Genomic DNA, 7,634 nt, shown 5'->3' with positions numbered 1-7,634 from the left:
AGATTTGGACAAGGACACAAATCCAAACCATATCAGGTAGATCAAGGAGCTCAAATTATGTCGGTAAAAGAGAAGTAAAATCTCTTGGTCTTGCTTTCTCTTGTGTTGACTTCATTCTCAATAAACATTTTACACTTGAACTATATCTGAGATGGTCATTAGAAAGCATAGTTTACCTTCTATCAGCTTAGTAAACCCATTGTAAAAAAAACTCCTTTTTCTAAATTATTCCAGAAAAAGTCCTGGGCTCTCCTTCTGGCTTAACAAAGCACATAATCCTTTTCCAATCACAAAGAGCAAGGGTGCGAAGTACTGTCACTGAGCTTCCTTATTGCCAGAGGTGGGAAAGTTGAATCAAAGGAAAGGAAAGTCAAAGGAAGAGGAAAAACGAAAGTCAGAGGAAGAGGAAAAGAATGCAGAGTAGCAAAGAATGACAGATACCTATGATTTTTAGCCTGGAGCTCTTGACCTGGCTTTGGCAAAGGAAGAGTACAGCTTTATTTTTAAATACATATACACAAAATATATACACATAAAAATAATACCGATATCTACATAACATATATGTGTGCATGCAAATGTGATAAATACATATATCTATTTCATAGCAAATGCTATCAGCTACCTAAAGAGCAAGCCCTACGCAGGCAGGAAATATTTTTTATCTGTTTTGTTCACTGCTGCATCACCGTTACTTATAACAATGTCATGTACATAGTGGGTCCCGCAAAATAGCTGATGAATAAATGAGTATGGAAATCCATGCATATGGAGAGGAAAGCCCAGGGGGAGAGTGTGCGTGAGTGGAGACTGAGTATATAACACAGGCTGCGCCACAAGATAGAGGGTATTACTGATGCTCTCCTAACATCTGCCCATGACTACTGATGGATTTAAAGTCTACAGACATGTGATAAATACTATGTACTCCAAAAACCTGGCTTCTTTGACTGATCTTGCTAATAATTTCATCTTCAGGGAGTAACAGAAGTTGCATCTCTTAGAATTGTCTCTCGCCAACCGGTGAAAACCATTTAGGATTGAATGTGAAAGATAAAAAGCTGAAGAAAGTGGCCAGACCAGCCATGGTGGCTCACACCTGTAATCCCAGCACTTTGGGAGGCTGACTTGGGAGGATTGCTTGAGCCCAGGAGTTGGAGGCAAGCCTGGACAACATCATGAGATGCTGTTTCTACAAAAAATTAGCCAGGGATGGTGGCATGCATCTGTGGTTTTGGCTACTTAAGAGGCTGCAGTGGAAGGATCACTTGAGCCCAGGAGACTGAGGCCGCAATGAGCCAAGGTTGCACCACTGCACTCCAGCTTGGAGGACAGAGCAAGATCCTCTCAGAAAGAAGAAAGAGAGAGAGAGAGAGAGAGAGAGAGAGAGAGAGAGAGAGAGGAAGAAAGGGAGGAAGGGAGGAAGGGAGGAAGGGAGGAAGGGAGGAAGGGAGGAAGGGAGGGGCCATAGGATCCAAGTTTTAAGAGTATTGGTAAACATGGACTTCGGATATGTATTTCTGAAAATACAGACATAGCAATTCAAAATTTCATATGGGCCAATAAAAAAGATTTATTTCAGAAAATGTGAATAAGAAGAACAAAGAATGGGAAATATATATACCAGATATTAAAATACAGCAGTCTCTCAGTGACAGTGGGAGACTGGTTCCAGGACTCCCATGGATATTAAGATGCACGGATGCTCAAGTTCCTGATATAAAATGGCATCATGTTTACATATAACCTGTGCACATCCTCCCATACACTTTAAATCATCTCTAGCTTACTTATAATACTAATACAATGTAAATGTGATATAATTAGTTGTTATACTGCATTGTTTTTTAAATGTGTATGTTTTTCATCATCGTATTCTTATTTTTGTTTTTTTTTCTCCTGAATGTTTTCAATTTGAGGTTAGTTGAATCTGCAGATGCAGAATCTGTGAATACAGAGGGCCCACTGTACATATTCTTTTTGAGTGATGAAGATGGTTTCCAGTGAAAACTGTAAACCCTGAACCCTGTTAGATAAATTCTAAAAGAGATTTAGAGCTGTCACACTCAACTCTATATTCTACAGTGGCAGTAACTAGACAGTATGGTACTGCCTCAAAATATACAGACAAATCTATGGAACAAAATAAAGAGTCCAGAAATAAAATGAAACATACCCAGGAATGTAATACATTATATAGATGACATCCCAAATGGTAAAGAGAAAAGTGGATTATTTGATCAGTGGTGTGGGATCCACACAAAAGCCATGTTGAAAAAATAAATCTGGTCCCATGCCTCACACGTTACACCTGGATAAATTCCAAAGGTAAGAAATCAAAATCCCAAAGTAGTCGAAGAAAGCATGAGATGATATTTAATAAGTTGAGAATGGGAACAACTTTTCCAACATAAGATTCAGAAGTTATTTAAAAAAAGATTAATAAAATTCTATCATTAAAACATAAAATAAAAATTTTCTGTGCAATAAACATTACAAGCAAAGTCAAAAAGACAAATGAAAAATCAGAAAAAAATATAGTTCTTCCATCACAGACAGAGACCTAATTTCCCCACTATGCATGTTATCATGCAAATTAAATTTTTTAAGATGGTCGATCCATTTAAAAATAAGTAAAGGATATAAACAGTTCATAGAAAAGTAAATATAATAAGCCTCTTTAAAATATGAAAAATATTAACAGCACTCATAAAAAAATACAGGTTAAAACTACCCTGAAATACTATTTTTTGCAGCTGAAATTGGCAAAGATCCAAAATCCCAATACCATACTCAGTTGGTGAGCCTTGGAGTAAAGGGAACTCATTTATCACAGGAGAGGAAATAAATTGGATGGCTGCAAAGGTCAATATGGCAATATCTATTAAAATTACAAATGTGCCTGCCCTTCGACCCAGCAATTCATCTCACAGCCTTTATCCTATAGTTGTACCCACATATATGCAAAATGATGTATGTACAAGATTATTTGTTGCAACATCATAAGAGCAAAAGATTGGAAACTACCTGAAAGCTCACTAAAGAGGGACCTGGGCAAGGAAATATTATTAAGGTAGAAAAAAGAACAAAAGATCTCCAGTATATGCTGCTAGCTGAAACAAACAAACAAACAAACAAACAAACAAACAAGATATGAAACAATGAGTGAAAAGGAGAGAAAAGAATATATATCTTTTTCAAGTGCATAAAAAAATAGGATGAATACTCAAGAAACTGGGTCGCTAAGCCATATTCAAGGGGAGAGAAATTAGACTCTATCTTTGATGGGAAGAGTGTCAAAGAACTTGCAGACCCATAAATATGCCACCTATTCAAATATTTAATCCATCAATTTTTTTTAAAAGAAGGGAATGAGTACCACTGGATTTCATAGTTGTGGCAGTTTACTTCCATTAAAAGAAAACTTTCAACTTTCGTCAGAAGTTTTTGCAAGTTGGACTTGATTTCAGCCTTCCAGGAGGTCTTAGGAGACATTCCTCCTGGTATCTTGTGGGGATTCTAACCAAATTGGAAAGAGAGAGATGGAGAGAGAGAGGGAGGGAGAAAGAGAGAGAGAAAAAATATATATACATGTCATGTGTTATGCTGGTGGTAGTTAGCAATGTGGTAATTGTTATAACTCCCTTTATATTTTTGTGTGATTTCCCACATTTTTTCATTGAGCAGAAATTATTTTTGTAACCAGAAAAACTATGTTATTTATAATTTGTTCTTTAAAGTTCACTTATTAGTTGTAATTCATGTGTTATTTCAGACTCACCTTGCCTTCCAACAAAGACATCCCTAGAGAAATGTTGCTTCTGATAATGGAGTGCTAAGCTGAAGGATGCTGGTGGAAAAATTCAAAAGAAGACTATTCTCTATTTTTAAAAAAGAAAAACTAGGGTGAATAAAGAGAAATATGGGAGGAGGGAACAGCTGGACAGCATTGCCGGCAAGGTCGCAGGGGAAAGGCCACTGAAGCCATGAAGAGACCATCAAACACAGGGACTTTAGACAGTAAACACTAGATACATTCCACATATTAGGTATTCTCAAAGGGGGTTTTATGCTTGGCCATATGCTGTGTGAGGTACAAATCTTCCTCATTTCTTTAGGAAAGCATCAATAACTTTGTGAATATGTATATAGCTTTCCAAACCATTCCCCACCCTTCCAAAGGAATTTAGCTGAACAGGAACCTGTGAAAACTTCCACCTAGAGAAGGACATCCCCAGCAGAGTCTTGGGACAGTAAATAGGATGGTCTGGGCGGGAAGCGTGAGAAGGTCTGTTGGCTGGAGCCATAAAGCAATAGGCAGGGAGGGACAGGAGATGGGGCCTGATGGACATAGCAGGAGACAGGTAGGTCTTGGAGATCCCTTTGTCTTGTACAGCTTGTGGACTTTATCTCATAGATTACTTTGAACTACCAAAGAGCCTTAAGTGGGAGTGTCTTAGATTTGTAACTTCAACTGAGCATGTGGCTGCAGCTGGAAGACAGATTTGAGTGGTCAGGATTGGAGACAGGGAGACAAATTAGGGTTTTATTTTGCAACAAACCTCATCCAGGTGATGGATGAGGATGGCGGAATAAGGATCGTGGTAGTGAGGAGGAAGAAACACACAGGTGTGAGTTCTCGCCAAAGAACAGAAGGGCAAAATGGAGTGACTGATTCAACTGAAGTCAGGTGAGGGAAGGGTTTCTGTGATGTTCTTAGGCTTCTTGGAATGGATACTGTTGATCAAAAAAAAAAAAAAAAAAAAGGCAAAGCATATGTGGAGAAGACCCATCATGTGGGCCTCTTTAAATTGCTGCTTTCTATTTCTGTTGTTGTCTGCAAGGAAACTACAAGTTCAGTTTCGACCATGTTGCATTCACATTATTTATGGGACAACCAAGTAGAGATCATCAGCTGGTGGCTGGATACTTGAGTCTAAGGTTTGGGAAGCTTTCTGGGCTAGAGGCATAGAAATCATTAGGACATGGCCCAATAAACAAGACAGAGGGATGGGTTCACCCCAGAATATCAGCACAGTAAGAAGGGTCATAGGTCAAGCACGGAGCTTTGGAAAGTGATGCCTAGAGTTAGATATGGGACTCTAGGGTTTATTACTCCAATGACTGAGTAGATACTGACCTGATTCTTTCAGGCAAGCACCTTTAGTTGCAGGAACTGGGACTCACTAAATTTCTCTCAAGAGAAAAGAGGATTTGTGGAAGGGTCTGGACAAGACCCAGAGACCTCAGCCAATGAGGCAGGTCTGGGGGTGTCCATCTCTCTCCAGCCCTGCTTATTTCTGTATATCCTCTTCATTTTCACACTATTGGATGTATTATCTCTTCTCTAGGTTAACTACTCCAAAATTTGGAAGGTCTATAAACATCTTAAAACTGCAGGCAAATTATTCATTTGTGCATTTCTTTGCAAGGAGAGTCTGTGGCTTTCATAAGATTCTGAGTAATCTAAGATACAAGAAGCTTAAAACCTCCTCCTTATCGCTCTCTCTCTCCAGAAAGAGAGGCAAACCCTTGGCTTGCCTCAGCCCCATCTCAACCCCACAATATCCATTCACTTCCAGATCGACTGCACATTACAAAATTTTTGCTTTCCTAGTTCAGATTTTAAAGTGAGAGGATATGGCTGATCCACTTTTTTTACATGAGGCCAAAGGTAATAGGATTATTGCTGTGGAGTCAGGGTTAGCTAGCAAGGGGGCATGGTGACAATATAAAGCCAGGCTGCCTGAGTAGGAGGTTAGGTAAAACAGTTTCCCTTGGAAGGGAGGTGGTGCAGACCGGATGGAAGGTAAAGGCTTAGCCTATGCAGCATGCCCATTACCATTAAAGAGGAGTAGATTGTGCATGCTGCATATTGGGTTAGATGATCAATAGCTGGCTGTTTGCAATTACCCAAAGAGATTGGCTTGCAGGATTGATATTAAACTGGAAGATATCTAATGGAATGCTACAGATTTTGTAGATGATCTCAACCTTATCTTTTCAACATTTATGTCAATTAAAGTTTATCAAACATGAATATCAAATTTGAGTCATCAGAAAGCTGAAGATGACATAATATACTGGAAAACAAACCTGACTCAAAAAGATCTTGGCAAGCTAGAACAAGAGGCCAAAACAAACAAGACTAAATTCAGTGGAACTGAATGTAAAATACTGTGTTTAGAATGATTAAACTCAAATACACAACTACCACATGGAAGAAGGGACCAATTACGTGTTCATGTATAGCTTTGAATAATCTCTAACCAACTTAAGCCCAAAGGATATAGCGATGACTGAAGAAGAAGAACAGAAAAAAGAAAGAGAAGCGGGAGGAAGAAGAAGGAGGAAAAAGGAAGGAGACGAAATAAGATGAAGAAGGAGGAGGAGGAGGAGGAGGAAGAAGAAAGAAGAAGGGGGGAGGATAAGGGGAAGGAGGAGGAGGGGGAGGGGGAAGAGGAATAATGCCTGTATAAAAAATGTTTAAATGCGCAGATCCAAGTGTGGTGCTCCATTCTTCATTGCTCAGAGGGCATCTGCATCCAGTGCCTACTTGCTGGGGCCCTATTTTGAAAGATCCAGTCGACACAATGTACTCTGCTCCTTAAGACAGCCTACCTTGCTTCAACTTGGATTTCCTCCCGTTATTTTCTCTTAAATTACTTGCTCATGCTTTATTCATTCCAGTCCAAGGGCACATGATGCCCTTCTCCTGTGCCTGCTAAAGGTCTAGCATCTCACCTCCAGGGACTGCAGTGAGCTCACACAACCCTGGACTCAAACTCTCGCCGTCGTGATATTGCAATTATGCCCCCTCCACGCCTTGATACAAACTCCTAGAAGGGCCAGTGAGCAATCGTGAGGATGGGTCGCTTAGTCTACATAGTGGCAACAAGGGAAGAAACTGAGGCACACAGTCAGATCTCCAAGTAAGTGACCAGCACAGAATTCAGACTCCACTTACTGGTCCCTAAAGCCATGTCCACCCCTCAGCCACTTCTTTTTCAGCTACCCTTTGAGCTTAGGGTAACACAAAATCCAAGAAATCAATTTTTGAATAGTCTGTTTTGTCTCTTTGGAATTCCCCCTTCTCCTTTCTTCGCCCTCAGGCTGTCAGTCCCCATCTGCTCTGCTCCCAAGACCTCAGCATTTCCCCTCCTTCCCTGCTTCCCTCAAACAGAGTCAACGTTGTGACTGACATTGTTGTTTGCATGAACCCTCGCTTGAGTCAATAACCTCCACTCAAAGAACACCTCGAGATACAGATAAGTTTTGGTCACAGTTTGGAAACAGCAGGGGGGTTGCGCCCCCAATGGTGCGGCTTACCAAGCAAGCTTGCCACACACATCCGAGTGACCCACATATCATCAGTGACATCAACGTGCCCCCAAACCTAGCTGTGGAGCTCCAAAGATTGGCGCGTTTCTTTCCACATGGGATGAAATTGAGCCACGTCAGAAATTAGGTTAACTGCATGCATGAGAGCTGTATGACACATCAGATAAAATCCTCCAGGGTCCCAAGCTTGTAAAGAAGGGACTCAGACAGAAGAAGAAACCACAACTGTGTCCATGTACAATGTCCTGGTGTTGGTTGTGTAGGGGTAGCAGGAGTTCAGAAGGGAGGCCAAG

The sequence above is a fragment of the Saimiri boliviensis genome, chromosome 4 (assembly GCF_048565385.1).
Source record: "Saimiri boliviensis isolate mSaiBol1 chromosome 4, mSaiBol1.pri, whole genome shotgun sequence".
Classification (NCBI taxonomy): Eukaryota; Metazoa; Chordata; class Mammalia; order Primates; family Cebidae; genus Saimiri; species Saimiri boliviensis.
This window is presented reverse-complemented; position numbering follows the sequence as displayed.